General features: G+C 37.8%; 1 pseudogene; it reads right to left on the minus strand.

The window, feature by feature from the left end:
- Window positions 1-2,698: 2,698 nt before the first annotated feature.
- Window positions 2,699-12,259, minus strand: LOC120014220 (annotated as a pseudogene).
- Between the last annotated feature and the right edge of the window lie 9,888 nt (window positions 12,260-22,147).

Genomic DNA, 22,147 nt, shown 5'->3' on the forward strand with positions numbered 1-22,147 from the left:
ACTAGAAAGCAAGTAAAAGGGAGGAACAAAGTTACCCTTGAAGCGTGACCGTGCTCCTTCCTTATTTGATGGTGTTTAATAGCATAAAGCTAGCATCTACAAGCCACCCAACTCCGTCTTTGACACTCGCTTCCCCGGCAACGGCGCCAAAAACTTGACCGACACCAAAGTGTGTGTGTGTACTTACCCCAAGTGTAGGGTATTGTCAAGTAATAAACCGGTGAGTCCGGTATCGATCCACGAGGAAGCAATGCAAATTTGAAGTGAATGATATGCAAATGACTAGCTAACACTAATAAACACAATGAATATCAAATAAAAGCAAGTAAAAGAAATAGGCCGAATGACTCGGTAGCATGAGCGATTTTGTAATCAAAGTAAGCACAAATTGGATTTAAAACAATTAATTAAAAACCTAGTCTCTAGTCCGTCCCGGTGGCTACTCGGTTCTCATACTCAAGGTATCATTGCAAACACACACAATCATACACAATGCATTGTGTGATACTATCAATCATGCATATGCAAAGAGAATTGGGTTATAAGACTTCAATTCATACATGTAGGCCATCGGGTCTCTTAATCTACGATGAACGCAAAGGGATAAGCACCTAATATTATGAATTAATATTCCCCCTTGGGGCTTGGCTTGGCTAACACCCTAGTTTCACACTCAAAGATCAATTAACCATAACTCTCCCATGCACATTCCTAATTTAACCCAAAACCCCATCATCAATACACATAATTAATAGCTATGCAATGAAAAACTCAATTAATTAAGGAAATCATGCAATGGGTTTAACAATTCTCAATCGAACACATTAGATGCAATCCCTAGACTAGACAATCCAAGAATACAAGCAAATATGTCATTCCCATAGATCCAATCACACAACTATCACGAAATTAAAAGAGAGAAATCGAAGCTACGATTCTTTGAGCATACCTTAAGTAATCGAAACCGAGCACCCACCGTTTGGGACTAGAAACTAGAAAGAGAACTTAGCCACTCATCATAATGGACATAAACATCAATTTTATAGATGAAAATCAATGTCTACACACGAAATCACAAGAAACCAAGAAAAACTTAGAGAGAGAAATAGAGAGAAACAATGGAGGCAAGAAGTTGGAGGAGATGAATTGTGTGGAAGCCAACCAAATCTTGGGGTTTTCTTCTCTTTTTACAATAGAAAATACCTAACTACCCTTATAAAATCGTTTCCCATTGGTTACATACATGATTTACCCCAAATGCCCTTGAAATTTCGGTGCAGAAAATTGCAGATTCGCCGTAGGTGTCCGGACGGGTGTCCGGATGCTTCATGCCTCCAACTTTGTCCGAACAAGGTCTGATTCCAAGCTCTTGTGATTTCCACCATTGGATCTTTTTCCATCTTCAAATCTCGACCTTCAATTACATGTGCAAATCTTGGCATGTGCACTTGCAGCCATCTTTGACCATTTGATTAAACTTGCACCAAATCTTGACCTTGGTATCTCCAACAATTTTGTCATCTTTGACCATTTGATCAAACTTGCACCAAATCTTGGCATTGGTATCTCCAACAATTTCCTTTTAAATGTGTAGCAACTTGCAGCCATCTTTGACTCCAAAAATCAAGTAAGATCTTCTTTTAAGTCAAAAATTGCAAGCAAGAATGTTGTCTTATGCACAACCATTGGATTCACCTTTAAATGATCATCTTAACCCTTCAAGTCTTGTTGTAATCTAATCCATTCATAATTCAAAACAATTCAATCTCGGCCATAGATTAGTGTACCGTTGGAGCTTGTAGTCTTCAAGAATATCTTCATAATCTAAGTCCCGACACCTCACAGCAAAAAGTGCCCAAAAAGTGCTCCAACTTGCCCAATTCAGTCATTTAAGCCCGATTTCCTGCAGAACCAACGGGAAACATGTATAAGGGTAAAATTACTTTATTTAAACACAAATGAATTACTATAAGCACTAGAACCTCCTAATTAGATAGTATTAGGACCTCAAACAATTGGACATGCTTAACAACTAGGGAATCGTGCTGATTTGATTGGAACTGTAGGATTGTAGGACCTGACCATGTTCACTCATATGCCAACCAAAGACCAACAACCACTTGTTGGTAGCTTAGCTGATGGCTTCCCACTTCCATGTCCAGTAGACATCTTCCTTTCTACTCCCCTAGATTCTGTATTAACCAGGTAAACAGATAAAAAGTACTAGGCGAACACATACATAACAAGAACCTGAAATCATATCATATTCTCCACGAAACCAGTCATAGTCTCCGAGTGTCCACACAGAAGGCAATGCAGCAATAGATCACCAATGTTTTACCCTGAAAACATTTAAACAAGATCAGTCAAAACCTCAGCAGACAAGAAGAATACCAAGTATTAGTAGAATACAAAGTTCGATCATTGTAGACATCATGACTTCTTGTCAATTTGTTTCATAGAGGGGTAGTATTACACAGTCATTCATTTATGGTATAAGGTAAAAGCTGGTTTTAAGGTCATTCCAACATGTGGGATACTCTTCTACATCACAGAGAAAGTGGATAATGTCTATTCCCTCAGAACCTAAAAAAAAAAAACAGATATATACCTTCTGGAGATTGGAGAAAGTTGAGATATCTTGCGTAGACCAAAAAGTGGGAACAGCAATGCAGTTCAGTAACAACTTAAGATATGACTAGGCTTCGCTTCGCTGCCGATGCTGCTCGTATTTCTGCACATAAGCCTCTGAGAGTGCAACCATTTGAGGAAGGGTTTCAGAAGCAAATCCTGCATCTCATACCTGTGCGCATTAGACGGAAAACACGTTAGTCTGAGATAGTATCGGGTTTCATTACAACTGTGCAAATCAGTTAGGAATATATTTACCATAGTTCTTCCGACTTCCTCGACACAAAAACCCTGTAGTAATCCTCATCATGTCTACTGTCATGGACAATTCTTCACTTGAAAATTAACTGAAATAAAAACATCAATTATCACAAGGATGGAGAAAATTAAACCAGAGGAAAGTTTTATAAGATGGCATGGTGTCAATGTTCATCAAGCACATATTGAGCTTACCTAAAGTCGGGTTCTTCTCGACAAAGAAGTTGTTCTTTGTAAAGCGTTGCATATGAAGTATCGAATGTTGTGGCAATCTGGTGACTAGGTATCTCATTCTTGCTACACGAGGACAAACAACTTCGGTCACAGTCTCATTATCAAACTTCTTTAGTATATTGAACAATGGGACCTAGAACAAAACCACTTGCACAATTAGTCCAAAAGCAAACCGGGGGAAACAGCAATAAAGAAACGAATATCTCAAAATAAAGGTCTAAAGTTAAATGCTTAGAGGAACTTTCAATATGAAATTCCAGAAACCTGACGATACTAAAGACTATAAATCTGTTCATTACAGGAAACAACCAGCACTGAGGTTACAACAGTAAAGTTAGACAAAACACGCACTAATACTCCGTTTGTTTCAAGGAAAATCAAGCTCTAGGAAAACTCTTACTAATTTTGTTTTAAGGAGTTGCCATTTACATTTTTCAACAGTTTAAAAAATAACTATTTTCTCTCCGAAAAATTGTGGATTTTCCAAAAGCTTGATTTACCTTGAAACAAATGAAGGCTAAATTGATTCTCAAATTCATCAATGCAGGATGCAAGATTGTTGTCCCAGCAATCAGCATGCGCAGAAAAATCAACACAAGGTTGCCCTCATATGCTAAGAAACAACATGATTTCATTTCCATACAGGCACCCCAGTCTCCCTGCGTATTATTATAATAAATAAAGGAAGCCATTGAACAATGTACAATAAGAGTAAAAAAAAGAACTTATACAAGTTAAAAAAAAAAGAATTTAGTTCACACACTGATGCAATTATAAAAGTAAGTAGCCAACAATGCTCGATGCAAGAATGTTCTCCCATAAATCAGCAATTCAGCATGCATATGGAAATTAATGCAAGGTTGCTCTCATTTATGACACATATAACTATCAGACTTTCAAATGAGAAACTTACGACATAATGTTTCTTAAGTAACTTTAAACTACTAAAATTTAGCACAAATGGCAAACATGAATCCCTAATGCTGAGCATTGCATTCTGTCCAAATATCCTAGCTTTGAAATACAGCATGAATCAGGTACCTGGAGTATTATATTTTTCTCCATCGCAACTTGAAAAAGAGGGTGGTGGTGACAAATCGAGGCCAAGCATCAAGAATGGCCTCCTGGAAGTTTCAGTGACAACGCCATCATGGGCAGTTCCAGCATCAGTTGGTTTTAATTAGCACAGCATTCTGGTCATCACCATTTCCTTTCTTCTCAGTCACCATTTTCTTTCTTCTCAGTGATACTTTTGCTTGGAGTCTCTTTTTCATAACCTCCAATTCCCCCTGTAAGTCAAAACAAGTTTTGTATAAACAATAGCTGAATAACACAAAAAAGGGAATAACTAACAATGCCAATAAACTGAAGCACTAATAAGATTGTTAAGAGAACCTGGAAGCATTAGTAGATGATGTGTTGGAGAGTATGCACTAAAGTCAATCATATGATGATTCTTTAGCACATTATATTATCATGGATATTTTATTAATAAAGTTATTTTTGGTTATTGTAATTATTTATATCTGTGTATTATGAATTATTGTAATAATGTCCCTAGAATATAATGTATATTCTTAAATGTCCTTAGCCAAATATTATTGTTAACAGGGACGACAATAATATGTAGAGGCTAATATGTGCTTGACTAATATATGATATTAAGTCAACACGTAGGTACATAAATTGGAGAATTTATGTACTGGATCGACCCACCATGAAATCATTACATGGATCGTGTTATGGATGTCATAAATAATTTCAAAGTGATGATGGTGTTGTAGTCCTTCGACCTGAGATCACCATTGTTCCCGACATAAGAAATTGTTCATTTTGACACTGTCAAACATTGCCCTTATAAAGGTGGCTATAAAGGTGGTGATTTGGTGTATAATAAATTATGTAGAGGGATATGAGTGATCTAGATGGAATTTATCTTTCTCATAACACGAGATTGATATCTAAGGCCTCTTGATTGAATAGAGCTGATAAATGCATGGCCATGCTCAAATGAGTTGATATAATGATATCAATGTCATTTGTTTCGGTTAGCTTATTCGGGAATCAGGAAACATTGATTGAGCTATACGAGGGTGACATATCCATGTCTCGTGTTCAATCAAGATATCGAGGATAAAAGGAATTTACAACACGGTAACATTAGTCGCGATAAAGGTTGAGTCAAAACATTGACTTTCTCGTAATTTGGGTAGCAGTGATATGTTGCTAGACATCACTCACTGCTTGTAATTCTAAAATAGGATTTTATAATTACTACCAACATTACGGGAACCTACAGGGTCACACACTAAGAATGATAAGCAATACGGAACGTAAAATTCATGAGATGAATTTCATATTTAATGTGAGCATTTTTCGGTCCTAGTTGGACTAAGATATTTTGACTTTGGTATTAATAAATTTCTAGAAACTAAGAGAAGTATTTGAGTAGTACTCAAACATTTTTGGAATTCTATTTTATCTTATTTTCTTTATATATATATATACACACACGTTATATAGATAGATAGATATATATATAAACACAAAAGGTTTGAACGTGTTATATATATATGTATATGTTTACAAATATATATAAAGATATATTTTTTTTTTCGAGAAACTACAACCTAAACAGGATAAGACAACACTACACACTTGATATAAAGATATATATAATACATATAATACATATATATTTAGTACGTTGTATATATATATATATATATATATATAGAAAAAAAAAACCACAAAAAGTTTTGAACGTGTATATATATATATGTTTACAAAGAGATAGAATTCTAGGGTGAATTGTCATCCATTCTCAATTATTATTATATATAATAATTTTATTATTAAAAAGGATAGGTTTTGTGAAAACATAGAAGTCATACGTGAGTTTTTCTAAGAGTAAGGCTGAGAGTCTTTCGAAAGGTGTTCTCCTATTTTGCTCATTGTACTGATTCAAGGTGTTGAATCGGATTTGAAGACGGCGGGTTCGTTTCGGTCTAGCAACCGGAGGGCTTCCGGTTGCTCGTGAGTTTCGTTCATGGACGTGAGACGTACACGAAGATTGCATCGTTCGTGTGGGTACCGTAGAGGCACGATCAGAAAGTTCGTGTTCGTTGTATGCTTCGACAGTACGAAAGGCGCGCTACAAGGATAACTATTCTAAACCCATAATCGAATGTTGTTTTTAAACAGATCCTTGGATTAGGAATCGAAAATTTTTATTCTTCCACTGCTTGATCGTTGTTCGATTCCTTTCATGATGCTGGTATTCCTTCTCGAAGTTTTAAGATCCACATGCGGATCCACATGCGGATCCACAGAAGCCAAGACATAAATTCAACTGAGTCAGACTGCAAACCTATTCGGAACAGCTTCTTACTAGCTTTCATAACTGCCTCGAGAAATTCATGAGGTGTAATAAGTAATAACCAAAAACAATAACTCAAGTGCACCTAGCAGGACCAAATCTGTCCTTTAAAGTTTCGAGCATGCCAAATTTTTCGCATTAGTTTTCCAAACCACTGAACAAGGGGAGATTGGCAGCATTGATAGTTCTCTGGAATGAGAAAAGTTCCTCAAGGGAGTCGCTCTCGTCAATGATTGGATCATGACATTCACAAAATCTGTGTTCTTTATGTTATTGAGGCCCACCTGACATTTTGAAACATCAAGATAACACATTAAAAGGGCTGAAATTAACATCTCAGCATACAAGAAAATTAAGGTTTAATGTTGAGCAACACTCTCCAAGTAGGAACAAAGATTAGTACCATTCCTGGAAGGTAGTCCGAACCATCTATTGACCTGGATCACTGTCTATTTCTGTCAAGCTGTTCAACTTGCTCGTTAGGAAACCTGAAGCCACAAATTAACTTTTGTCAAAGAGCAGGTGACAAAAACCTTTACCTAACAAAAATTAAAATCCTTACAAAATAAAGTTGACACACAACAATGTCGCAACAAAGCACATCTGATCACTACTGAAACTGTAATATCCTGACCCGATTATACACTATTTATGGTATTTTGACACGTTGATCGAGGTGGAGTGAACCTCGGTAATCGTGAATCGGGATTTAGGGAGAATAAAAATTAAATCAAGAAAAAACTATGAAAATATTTTTAATAAATGGGGGATTTAAAAAGAAAATTATTGGCGCAAGAATTACTCGAATCGGATGTAAATTGGATTTATTATAAATTTTTGAAGTTAATTTGAACATTTTAGTTAGGGGTGTTTTTGAAAGATGAGTGTTTTTGAAAGTAAAATATTGTATAAAAGAAAACTTAAAGAAAATAAAAAAAATAAAACAATTGCAAAAATACCCTCTTCTCTCACGATTTTCTCTCTCTCTCCTCTTTTTCTCTCTAAAACGGGTTCAGCTGTGATTTCATGATTCCGGCGACGGTGACGGTCAAGGCTGGTATCAAAAGAAGCGTACGGACGATACGAGTGTAACCCAACTTGAATCACGTCGATCGGAGCTCCGGTTTGGGAGAAATCTGAGATTGAAGTTCCGGCCACCGTGAACTTTCTTTGGTCGATCCGGCCGATTCCGGCGTCGGTTTGGCTTGATTTCAGGTACCTATGAGTTCATTTCATCGAGCTCTTCAATTTGATATAAGATTTGGCAAGTTTGGGTGGCCGGATCGCCGGCGGTGACGTTGAATGGGTTCCGGCCGAGTTGACCAAGTCAGGCCGAGTTGACTCGGTTGACTGATGTGTTGACCGGTTCAACCCAGTTTGACCCGATTTAACCCGGTTTGACCCATTTGACCCGGTTTTGACCCATTTCACCCGGTTTGACCCGGTTTTGACCCATTTCACCCGGTTTTGACCCATTTGATCCGGTTTGCCTGTTGACTGTTGACTTTGACCGTTGACCATAGTTGACCGAACGTATTTTAACTGTATTTTCGTATAATGTGTTTTTCGATGTAGACGGTGATCCCGGTTGAGATTTGAAGCAGGTTGACTTTCAGAGTTAGGGGTTTATTGGGGACGCGTGCGGGGTATTCGGTTTCTGATTTTCAGGTAGGGGTTTTCTATGTATCTTGCGTGTGATTCTAGGGTTCAGGTTTCACGGACTCTTATTATATTATGAATCTGTCGGTTTCCGGGGGTGGAAATACAACCTGTTTGTATAATTTATATGTATTCTATGTTAATTATCATTGTTGGTACGTCTTTGGGAGTGGGGTGATTGGAGGACGTTGAGGTACACTGTGGGGCCCATATAGGAGCCCAATATATTGGATTATGATGGATTATACAGTAAACTGGGTACGTACCTGTAGACCGTCTGAGGTGAGGTGCATCACAGGGGACGCTCTCTGGTGTAGGCTATGCTATCGGGATATCCGATCCTTATCCAGTTTCGGTGTGGACCTGGACTGGGAGACACCCTACGGGGATTAGGGTGGGTCCAGGGGTGGATTATGGATTATGGATTACCGGAGACTAGTGTTTGTGGTTACGGTGATGTATAGCCTTATCGGCTACCATATTACTTGGGTGAATTGCCAATGATTGTATATTTATTGTGCTGCATATTATGCGTCATATCCGTGAATTTCTTATTTTTTTGATATCGGTGTTCCCTTTCTATGCCCTACTGAGCTTCTTGGCTCACCCCTCTTCTTGTTTCCCTTTCAGGTGAGTTGGATTTAGGTGACGCTGGTCAGCGGCGGGACGCATGAGCTGGTGTGTAGCCTCGAGCTGTTTCTTTAGCAAGTTTTGAGGATTTGGGGTTTTGTAGTTGTATATATGTTACTTATTTGCTCAGTCTGATCTCGGGCAGATAAGTCTTCTTATTTCCGCTGTTGTGTAGATACTCCGATGTTTTCGATAGGTGTATATATGTGGTATTCAGGAGAGACTATGCCCATGTTATATTTCAGGAGTTGTTACTATTTTATATATTTTATATGTTGATTTAGGTATATTGGATTGAGGGTTGGTTCGGGGGATGGGGTCCCCTGCCAGTCACGTTCTTATGGGTTTAGGTACACTTCGGTATACCTTAGGAGAGAGGGGCGTGACAGAAACTCCAAAAAAAAAAAAATCAGCATAACTAATACTCATTATGAAGCTTTAAATTCATAAAAAAGTAACTATTTCAAAGGAAAATTAAATTAATAAGAGTGACTCTGTGAAAATAAAATTATCTTCAGTTGCTAAAAGGAGAACACGCTACTGAACAACTCTACAACATTAGCCCCATATACATACGTACATACAAATTGGTAGACAAAGGAATGAGAGATAGAAATTAAGAAAATAAAATATGTAAATAAAATTGATGCAGCAAAAATTGATGACAACAATAAGGAATAGCCAAAATAATGATTTAAATGCATGGATAATAGATTAGAAGAAGGGGCGATAGAATCGATTCAATGGAGTCTCAAGGGTTAAAACCCACCGAAAATTTCTGTATTTTGATTGAATAAAAGTCTGAAAGTTTTCTCTCTTTACAATCCTTAAATAGAGAAACCCTAACCCTAAACCACTCCTACCTGGAAACCAATACTAAAAAGAAATCAAACTACTCCTAATTGACCCTTGAAACATACTACTTGTACAATCATAATAAAACACTAATGAATATTTAATCTCGTTTTTCTAGTTAACCTAGAAATTATGATAATGTCCTCTCTTCTAAAATCTATAGAAAACCTAATAAAAGCGATTATACTAACTAATCAAACATAAAATCAAACATAAATCTAATTGAAATCGGCCTAAACTTCCAAATAAACCATCTTTGAACCCTTTGTGCATCAAAAATCAACGAAGACTGGTATCAGCTTACCTTGGGTTCAGTACTTGCCGAATGTCATCCAATGATGGACCGATCGTTAATTTCATATGCATTAGGAAGACAATAAACTTTTTCTGTTCGAAGATTCATGTAGACATGGTGTCCAGCTTCAAGGCTATGTGTATATGCATGGGATTTCCGCCCTCTTCCTTGTTAATATGCCCACAAATCAAGCATGCATAGACATTCAGATTTGACAAGGAGACAGAGCAAAACTTCTCAAAATCAAAATCCAATACCTGCAAGACATACAAGATTCCATCATGTTTTAACTTTTATTCTGATTAAGTTTTAGAATTGTACGCTTTCATTTTAAAAAAAAAATAAAAATATCATGGATATAAGTTTTAATAAATAAAAACCGACAGATATGATTGTCAATGCATAAATTATGTAATCAGAAGTTGAATGGAAATTGCTTACTTGTCGATTACAGTATTTAGATTTGAGCAATCCCGCCGAATTTCAACCAAGCAGCCTCGCCTCCCTTGTCCAAGTCTGTCAAAATCCTCACTCTCATCATCATCATCATCTTCTTCTTCTTCTTCTATTTCAGCTCTATGACCATTTTGTTCCATTAACCTCCTGTCTACCACCATGAGTGGATTCCCTCCTTAAATCCTCCTCCTCATCCTCGTCACCATTGTAAGTATTAGCTAATGGCAGAAGTGGGTTATCGAATAGAGAGATGGCAGCTCAACAACCTGCCTCTTTGAATCCCTTTCCTCCTCCATTGTACTCTCTTCTCTACTAGTTTTCATCTTTATCTCTCCTAGTTTTCATCTTCTTCTCTCCTTTCCAAGTTTACAAACTAACGAAACAAAAAATAACCATACCAAAAAGCTTCGCACGATAAGGATATACGAGTAGTAACTTAATTATCAACTCAAACGGCTTTCCAAGTCAGGTTTATCGGTGAGGGACTGACCAGAGAAACCTTAGTAGGCAAGAAAAAAGATTGAAGAGAGAAATGCTGGTGATGTCAAGCAGGATTTTAGGTATAATAATAAAGAAAATTAGATATCCCGCCTATATCTCCACGATAGTGTATAACTGAGTTAAATTAGTCTTGATTTCATTTCCAAACAAGTAATTCTTAGAGTATAGCAATCAATTGAACTAAATTTCTCTAGTACAATTCAATCAAAGTTCTACGAAATATTGGCCCTAATAAAGGACATTGCCAAGAAACCATAGCAAAATTATTTTCAGAAAGTTCGAACTGTAGCCACAACAACCGTCACATATTTTCTTTTATTTTCCTCAAAATTCTTGCCAACCAGTAAGAACAATAACCCTAGTTCCTATGCTTTGCAACATCAAGGTAAAGGCAGACGAAACATAACAGTGGTATGAAGAAAAAGACTAACATGGCGTAGCAACTAACCTGAGACCAATATTGATTCCGGCAGCAACGAGAGAATCCGGCATCTCTCTTGCCGTCTTGACTCCGAACAGTCAATAAATCCTAGCAACAAGTGGATCGGGAGTGATTGAAATGGCAGAAACTAATTTGAGAGTTCTCAAAACTCTTTTAAATTCATAGCTAGGATTGATGATAAGACCAGAATGAAGATCATTGTGCAATAAAGAGGCTACAGTTTGTGCCATTGATCAAATCCAAAATCATCCCCATATGAACATATTTTTTTCCTAAACTAGATCTTAATTCAAATTACGGGCACTGGATCTTCCACCTCAATCACAACATTAAACTATTAACGGGGACCCACAAAAAAATGCATAAAAACACTTGCATGACCAAGAATGGTACCAAATGCACTTTCCAAGACTTTCACATGTAAACAACGCAAAAAGAAGAAAATGTCAAATTTGTGAAAAGCAAAGAAAACACGTACATAAGGTCTACACAAGGATACATATCTAGACAAACAAAAGTCTCCCTTGACTCTTATTACATAATGTTCAAAATTTCCATAAACATATTGTGGTTATGCTTAAATTTATGCACGCAAGGGGACCTATTGTCAACTTCATAAGATATTTCTTCCAAATTCATAGTTATGGCTGATACAACCAAATTGAAAATCATTATGCAATAGAGAGGCTAGTGTTTGTATAAACATATGTCATTAAGCAAATACAAAATGATCCCCACATGAACCATATTTTTGTGAAATGTTGTTCATAGCAATCCCCAAAAAATGCATAAAAATACCCTTATACGACCAAGAATTGTATTGTCCAAGAGTTCCAAATGTAAACAACGCAAAAAAAGAAATGTCAAATTGGCGCATAACAAAGAGAACACGTACAGAAGTTCCACCCAACAACACCATGTCAAGACAAAAAAGCCTTTTTCATTACATAACGTTTAAGACTTCCATAATTTCACCGTGACCATGCTTAAACTTATGCACGCAAAGGGCAACAACCCATTGCTAGTTTCATAAGATATTCCTTTCAAATTCATAGCTAGGGTTGATAATAAGACCAAATTGAAGATAATTCTGCAATAAAGAGGATATAGTTTGTCCAAACATATGCCATTGAGCAAATCCAAAATCATCCCCCATATGAACAATATTTTTATGAACTAGTTCTTAAATCAAATTAAGGGCACCAAGTTTCCCATATGTGGGTATATAGGCAGCTAGGATTCGCTCTGGGTGCGGCTGTTTCCGCACTATTTTTTATTTTTTTGTTATTTCGAGTTCGGCTTGGATTCAACTTAGATCAGTTGGGATGCTTTTGCAGTACTCCTAGGCCAAATTTTGTAAGTTGTTTAATAAAAGTTGGACCGAAACTCTTAAAAGTATTAAAAGCTATTAGATAAGTCTTTTATTACATGCCTATTAGCCCAAGCCCATTGAAATAAGGGCATTAGGACATCAGGTTGCTTGATTGTTCACTCATGACACTTGAGACTGTGAGAGATTGAGATACCACGACGACGACAGTGCTCTGTTCTCTCCTTGAAAGTCGACGCGACACTTCTCTCTCTGTGCTCTCCCTAAAGGCCGACATAACATTGTTCTATCATCTCCCATGCTGACTCTACTCCATTCTCAAGGTATTTAGAATGAACTCAGGTCATAGTATAAACTCGACAACTCTTATTGAACCTACTCCTTCTGTAGATAAAGAAAATGAAAATACAACATTTGCCCCACTTTGGAAGTATGTAGCTAGAAAGTAGGTTGATGATATTGATATGTGATTGAATTTGGTTTATATAGTTATTTTATTGAATATATGTACATAAATATATAAAAAAAATATTTATATATGTCGTATCCTGCTGCTCCCACCCGTATCCTAATTTTTGGAAGAAATGGTGAACCCTCGTATCCCATATCCCGTATCTCATATCCCCGCACCAGTATCAGTGCTTCTTAGATAGGCAGACTCACAATAAAACATGAAGCCACATAAACTCCATAGAGAACACGACAACATTGCACAATGATCCTTCCATACACAGATAAGACCTTCCTATTCCTCTTGCATACCAACTTGTAGGACTACTGAATATAGTAGACCAAGAGCAAGACAATATGATATATATTCATCCAAATAAACTCAACAGCAATCAAATCTTAGATCATGATAATGACTCAAATCAGTCCCTTGCAATGATAGGATCCTCTAAATGGATCCTTATACTTGCATTGCTCAAACTCACAGATTCCATATGCAGGAACCCTTTCCTAATTACTCTCGTAACATCAACAGATAATGGGTATACATATCCCCGTACCTGAATCCGAACGATAAAATTATGAACCTTGACACTCATACATGCCTCCTAATCGGGTTACCATACTCGATCTATTCGGCTCAAAAATATCTTGGGCACCCGTCCGGTATGGGTAGGTTTGTTCTTCCGACCCCCGTCCAACACTTTTTTAGCTTTGAATTTGAATAGGGCTATAAAAAAATTACTCGAAAACCAAACTGAAAGATTAACCGCCCGAATAATCGATTATTTTCAAAAAATATTTAGTGAGAACCGATCGAATAATCAACATTACCGTCAATAATCGATCGGTCGGTCGGTTAAATTCTTGTCAAAAAATCGGGAAAAACCAACCAAAATCAAATGTTTTCACCCCTAAATTGGAGAATATTGATAGAATATATTGTAATTAATAGTGATTGCAATCAATCATAATATTTGTAATATCAATTAAATATTCTAAAATCAATTAGGGATTTGATTGATTGATTTTCTCACCCTCACTACTCTATAAATAGGGATCTTCTATATAATAAAAATCAAGCAATAACAATATGTAGTTACAAAGGGCTTTACATAGTGGACATAAGCCGAGCGTCGAACCACTACAAAATTGTTGTGCTGCTTACTATTATATTGTCTTCCTCATCCAATTCAAAATTTCTTCATGGTATCGGAGCGATTTGTCTTGCGTCAGAACTCGATCGTACTTATAACTGGTTATAAGGACATATCATTACTGATGTTAGTCAAGGGTCGTTAACTGTTACGGTCATCCACCACCTCGGGTTTCCACCTTTGAGCATCGGACCATGACAAGTGTAACGACACCTCTGAGCATAAGATCTATGTGCCGAATGTACCATCATCGTATATGAAGGCTATTTTGCCTAGATACAAGAGGCGCACATTATTCAAAGGGTCAAACCCAAATTGGAAATATTTTTCAACTTAGATTTGAGGAGGGAATGTTAGAGAATATTGATAGAATATATTGCAACTAAAAGTGATTAATATAATCAATCATAATATTCTAAAATCAATTAGAGATTTGATTGATTGATTTTCTCACCCTCATTACTCTATAAATAGGGACCTCCTGTATAATAAAAATCATACTATGTAGTCACAAAGGGCTTTAGAGAGTGGATGTAAGCCGAGTGCCGAACCACTATGAATTCATCCTGCTTTACCCTTTATTCTACTATATTAAATACACACCACTAGTACTCTCCATTTAATGATCATTCTCCATATGTACCAACTCTCATATTATTTCTACCCTCACACTCACAATTTTTCATTACCTCATTTTTATCATCATTCCATCGTCAACAATATGTCTACCATGTCAAAATTGGTATAATATATAATATATTATTATTATTATTATTATTATTATTTTAGCAGTATACAATGGAGAAGAGCTTGGGGTAAACTTGAACCCAGGTCCCTGACCACATAAGTTTACGACCATCTGTATCAGTTATTTTTAACATCTATTTTCACATTAAAAATTTTTTTTTTTGTAGATTTACAATATGTTATATAACACCGCTCCCACATATCAGATATTCTAAATCATTCTCTAAACTATTTCAATATTCATTTCTTCAATCATTCTTTACATGATTTGTCGTTAATTTACTTTAAAAATATGATAACCTAAACCCTATAAATCATAACAAAATAATAAATCATTTACCGTATATGTATATGTGATATTATTTAATTTTATGTATTATTATATACTTTTTAAAAAGTATATATTATATGCTTGGTTTCTCACATTCTTTTATTTATGCCATTAATACTTCGTTTTTATTTCCTTAAACGAGATTTAGTTTATACTTCATCATTATTTAATAATGATTAATAAAATTAATATTCAATTGGTTGAAACCATCGAATTAAAGAAAATACATATGTATACTTCAATGCTAGCATAAACGAATTTAACTAAATAAAATATATAAAGAAACTATGCATGACACGATTAATCAAAAAAGAAAATATCAAAACTGTTTCCATTTAATATACCCTATATCAAAACCATTTAAATTCTAAAAAACGAAACCTTTCCATAACCATTTATTACTAAGTGGACGTTTAATGTTTAACTTTTAATTTTTTTTAAATAAATAATCGAATAACCATTTCTAAACTTGCAAATCCTAATTCTATTGTACCCCAAATTCAAACCCGAAACCTGAATCATGCATTAAAAAAACAAAATAACATAATAAGTAATCAAAGTATGATTTAACTTGCAATGTTGTATCATTAGTACAATTCAATTTGTATAATTTATAATGTTATTAGTATGATTCTACAACTATGGGAATCTGTATTCCTTGCCTGAGGTTCCCCTCTTTCAGTCTCTTGTTCCATGGATGTTTCTGTCCCATTTTATTCTTTATTGGTTTTGCGCCCTTATCTCGGATTAGCAAAACAGAAAAGCAAGAATGAATTACTAAAGCATCTTTGCCCTAACTCTACTACCTACCAGAGGTTCAATTTAAAAAGTGAGGAGCAAAGGACTCTCGTTCGTTCCGTGATACCATTTTCAATATAATATCAATAGCGCCCGAGGGCTTGAGATCCTTCCTCGTTAAAACATAGGTTACTAGCAATCGAGAGCTAGGACTTCTTTGAAGTAGAATTCGAGTTCTCAGCTGTGAAACCCAATCTGTGTACTCATAATCAGGTCACACCAAGCAAGGTAGATCTCTCCCCGAAGTCGCCTTTTATCTGTCTTTCAAATGTGATCCAATTGTCTTGTCTGAAAAGAATGGAAAAGAAGGCTGACCGATCCCTGTTTACCAAACCAAGTAGGTCTTGAGCAGAAGCATCCGATGATCAGATCTCAGTCTATCGATTCTATGGCCAGTTCCATCTATAAGAATCTCGAGTTTAAAGCATTTCACTCGGTATGAAGAATGAAAACCACTTAAATGGAGGAATCTATTGTATTTCGTCCTCTCCTCTTAATATTAGTGTTGCTGTTCGCTCTGAGAATTGCTCTCCTTCGAGAATTTCTGATCCTCCTTGTCGTCTAGAGGATCCTGTTGGCAATGCCCCTCAATCCTCTAGCCTTCACCTGCTCGCTGCTTCCCTACTTGATTATTCAACCAACTATCCGATCCTGCCTTCCCCGTATAGGTATTCAACCAATCAACTCGTGCCTTTACTGCTCAGTATGTGATAAGTTGCAAGGTTCTATGGTCATCTACGATATATGATAACCCCAGTGAATTTGATTCTTTTATATGATAGTGATAAAAGCTTTAAATTAGTATTTAAATTAAGGGTGATCAATGCCTTTTATTTTATAACTGTTCCGGAAGTAGAAAACGTTTCATCTGTTCCTGAATAGCTTCTTTCAAAAGGGCTTCTGCCTCTTCGGTGAATACCTTGGTAGAAGATATGATTTCTTGGAACTGAGGTTTATTTGTTTTTAAGTAAGTATGTAACTCAACAATTACGTATTTCCCGTTCTGTAGAAATGGATTTAGGTGGATCCCTATTAATCATATAGAAGAGTTGGGATTCTAATCATCGCTTCTTGCGCCTTCGCCTTCGCTTCAAAAGCCGATTACATACTTCTTACCTGCAATTCGAGACTGAGCTAATGCCGATGCCTTGCTTCCTGTCCCCGCCTAAGAACTGGAGATGCTGGGGGAGCCGGCAGCTGTGCCCTAACTCACTCCTTTGAGTCATTTTTTCCTTTTTTAAAGAAAGCCTGGGATTTTTTTAGCTAACGAGACCAAGCGGTAAACGAGGCACTTCTTTCTCTTCGAGTTGTACACCGCCGTTGCTCGCTGATCCTCACTCTACTTTAATACTTGGAGAACGCGTCTTCAGATTGCTTGGAATAGGATCCTTATTCGTGGTGGAGTGCTTCGAATAGGATCCGATCCCAGCAGTCAAACTCCTTCCTGACCCGGCTCACCTGCCTCTGAAGCTGGAATGCCTTTATAGAGGAGGCTACCCGAGGAATCGAAAAGTTTGAAGTGGGATGTGGAATGTGATTGGTGATGGATGGTGGTTATGAAATAAGTTCTGCATCAGATGATGAGCCCATGCGAAAACTTTCTCTTTGATTGGCGCCCGATAGGTAGGCTATTAGATTGAGTCGAAAGCCTACCAACGCATAAAGGTTCCGATTCGAGCGAGAGCCCAAACGGGGGGGGGCGAGAACATCTTGATCGAAAGCTCTACTGTAGAAGAAGAAAGGGAAGGCTGGGTATAAACTAAACCTAGCTAAGCTGCAGGAGCAGAAGTTAGGGTTCTTTCCACACCAAAAGACTAAGACTAAGATGTGGATTCCTCAATCACTGATACTGATATCACTGGTACATGTGCTTGCTGCTCCCTCCTGGGCCATATCAGTGGAGCTTGGATCATGGTCTTGGTGATGATGACGATTACGCCGCTTCTTTTCTTTAGGAAAGGAAGACCACTCGAGTCAACATCCCTTTCATCATATATACGACGATTCCCCTCTATCTTTTGATACTATGATTCTGATTCTGCCGCATAACGCATAACCTATACTTCACGCTAAGCTGCAATCTAATGCCCGGGGGACGCAATAAGCTGACATTCCCCTAAATGACTTATTGGAAACCGTAGTCAAAAGGTCTTTGAGTGCCCCTTGTCTCGCAAGTGCTATGTGCGCGCATACCTTAAGGATGAGTCTAAAGACTGAGGCAAAGAGTTGAACAATGAAAATAGATGAGATGGCGAATGCCTGATCGAATTGATCGGGTCATGTAGGAACAAGGTTCAAGTCTACCGGTCTGTTAGGATGCCTCAGCTGCATACATCACTGCACTTCCACTTGACACCTATCGTAATGATAAACGGCTCGTCTCGCCGTGACCTTCTCTTGAATTCTCAAAACTTCTAGGAATAGCTTCTTTCAGAGAGAAAGAATGTCATAGGAAATCTCCCGCGGAAAGAGTTTGAATAGAAGCTGGGTGGGGCATTTGAAACGAAAGGAAAGGGTACTACAACGGCTACGGTGCTAGCAAGATTTAAGGGTTTTGTGTCATACCATTTTACATACAGGGATTGTAACCTATCGTTATAAAGAAAGCAGGTCTGATTTACGGAATTCCGAAAAGGCCTCATTGTGGGAGGAAGAGGCGAGCTTGACTCGTTTGAAAAAAGAATGAATTTAGGGAAAGGAATGAAGGTACTAACTCATCTATAAGGTAATGGGATAGACCAAACTGAGATAGGGGTGAAGCGAAGCCGATAACTCGCCCGAAAAGAGGAACTTGAATCTCGATCGAACAAGGCTCGAAGGAAGCTATTAGATACGAATAAGTGTTGGAACACGGGGCATAAAGCAAAGGTGTAACAAGCCTCTTTCCTCCGCTCGACTAAGAAGTAGTATTGGCGGGTGTACCAGATCGATCAGATTACTGGTTGCTATCTCTTTCCCTTGAGAAAACTGAATGGGATATTCTCACTCTGCATGGGAAATGATCCCTGCTAGAAATAGATTCTTTAGTATGCCTCTATATCTATGTTTCATAGAGCCTTTCTTTCCTAAGCTTGAATGTGGCGAGGAAGGAATATGCCTGAAAGTCTTTCTTCTTTGTTTGCCCACAGATCTGCTGGAGGAAGGAAGCCAGGGAGACTTAGCATCCGATTATCGCCATATACTATGTTCTGGGAGGTGTGCATGAAGAGGAATTCCATGTAGGCAGCAACTAGCCTTCTTTCCTTGTTTTGTTGCACTCATTCACTCCGCAATTCCCTAAAGGGCAAGAGAGAGTCAAAAGGCAGAAGAAGAAAGGCTTGTGCACTCATAGGTGTCAAAATCTGCTGCACATTCATGCACAGAGAAGGCCCTCATTAAAGCAGTGAATCGTCGGGGGGAAGCGAAGGAGAGTTTATTAGCAACGGGTCGGCACGAAGAAGTGATTCATCATGCTCAAACATGAGCCGATCGCTCGGTTGTTGAATCTCGTGCAAGTTAGGTTGTGGTTGTATTGGCTGCAAGCGGAACGTAGGCGCTTTAGGTGTGTGTTGACCATGCACTCTCGCGTCATGTAATGTCGTATGTATGATAGAGGTGGTGTGGTAATTGATCTCAATGCTAATGGTTATCCCCAGGGTTCAACGAATGAATGAAGCTATGATCGTACCCGGATAGAGATGATGGTCTTCCTCTGATGTCTCTAAGCCGGTCATAATAGAATAGATAGGCGAAGCAGCCAAGCCAATAGCAGTCTGTTCTCGCCTATCGATAGATAGCAGGTTGCTTCCGAGCTCAAACCATTTGAAACTTAATTGCTACTTTTTTATTGTTATTGATAGAGTGGTATTCTCCGCCCCTGTCAAATAAAGTAGAGGGAGAGAACTGGAAGAGAGAAGGAAAAAGAGAAAAAAAAAGGATTTACAAGGAAGTCTAATGGGGAAGAATGGCTGACACGTTGACTGTCTTCGAGACTATAAAATAGAACCCAAGCGGTCTAACTAACCCCCGGGGCGGACCCCAACCGAAAGGCGCTAGACGGACTAACGGCAAGCGAGATAAAGAAAGCGGCTGGCCCCATGTGTAAAACCTTGCCGCGAGAGAGTCTTTCTCCAATGAGAATAAAGAAAGTTTTTGGGCAAAAAGGAACTCGCCCTTTGACACCAAGAGCTGATTGCTGGCGATGACTTGGTGAAGGGAATCTATGAGAGAAGGTTCTCGAACCGGGTTCCGACCGAATAGAGCGCGGAGCCAACGAGTTTAGTCGAACAGCGTAACGAGTCTAAGGGCGGGATCAAGCTTGAAAGGAATGGACGGGCGTAGGCTTAATAGTGAACGCAGACCCCCCCTGCTGGATCTACATTGGATCTCACCTGAATCGCCCCATCTATCCTCCTGAGGAGAAGTTTTGTAGTACGCCATGCTAATGTGCCTTGGATGATCCACATCTCAGGGTCAGGCGCTGATGAGCACATTGAACTATCCATGTGGCTGAGAGCCCTCACAGCCCAGGCACAACGACGCAACAGCGCAGGAGAATAGCTCAGTGGAAAGGGGAGTCCGGCTTCAGAGAGAGATGCTGAAAACATTCAATGAGATGCATCCCCCGAGACCAGATAGATATGGAGTTGTCGCAGCTGCAGCTATCAGAAAGCAAGCAGCAAAGCCATCAAAGCGCACTAAGAGAAGGTAAGCAGAGGAGAAGCAATATCGAACATCTCTCTCTTCATCTTACATACGATGATAGGGTTTGAACAGCCTGGTGCTGCGACTATCACCGGCGTCGGATCAACATCGGGATTCAAATCAACTGCAAAAGCAACTAAGTCAACGCCTATTTGCTCTGGATCTACTGGCCCGGACGCTTGAATCTATTCCACCGCAAACAACCGAATATACTATTGCAGGATCTTCCTTCTGTTGTTATTGCTCTCGCCTGTCACTACGCCACCTCAGCAGCTGGGACTGGAACTGCTTCCGCATCTGGCACTCCCCAACCTTTTTTTTCTATCTTTAGAAGTAGGGCGAGTGTCTAAAGACCGGGTTCTCTCTCTGAATCAGGTTATTCACAGGGCTGTTAAGCCATCGAGTCCTAATTCAATTATCTTTTTTAAAATACTATGATTTATCGATCTATCATTATGTTATATTATTTAATATGATTTATCATATTATAATTTAACATCCTATAATATACCTTTATATAAATTATTTATAATGTTATTACTATAATTTATATTTTATTAAGCGATTTGGGTACTCTAAACCCGACATTAAAAATCAAACCTGACTTGAAACTGTGACAGGTTTGAAAATCAAAACCAAAACATTTTCAAACCTTATAGGATCTATTTTTTCAAATTTTAAACAAATCGGGTACCCTATGAGTAGTGCCCGAGTCAATTTTTTTGTCATCTCTACCAGCATCAATTAAAAAATTTCAAGGAGTTCCAGTTTGCTATAGTAGCTTGAAGCTTTACGGAGCTACTGTAGCAATAAGCAGTTTTAGAGAAAATTTACAGTATAAACTATAAGCTTTTTCTAACAAATAGTAGTTTTACACTGTAAATTACCAATCAATTTAACGTTTACAACATCTGCTGCTTGTGCTCGAAGGTATACCGCCTGTTTGGCAAGGCGTCAACTATGACGTCTCTGCTAAATGGGCTGCTGGTGTCGATCGTCTTGCCAAACGACATAGCGGCTGTGGCAGAACCGTTGTTGACATGACAACGGTTCCACGCAAGCATTAGTCTTTTACTTTTTGACAAACACTAATGTGGGCCCACAGTTGTAATAAGGTAATTAGTTTATTAAACAATTTTATAATAAAGAGTATTTTGATGGTATTTAAGAGTATTTTGAATTAATATTATAAAATACCATTAAATATAATAAAAGCTCACATAAAATAGAATGTAATGATAAAAAATTTAATATAATTTTCAGATTTCATATACAATTTTTTATAATATAATTTTAATAAATTATATTTAT

The sequence above is a fragment of the Tripterygium wilfordii genome, chromosome 14, assembly GCF_013401445.1.
Source record: "Tripterygium wilfordii isolate XIE 37 chromosome 14, ASM1340144v1, whole genome shotgun sequence".
NCBI classification, from domain to species: domain Eukaryota; kingdom Viridiplantae; phylum Streptophyta; class Magnoliopsida; order Celastrales; family Celastraceae; genus Tripterygium; species Tripterygium wilfordii.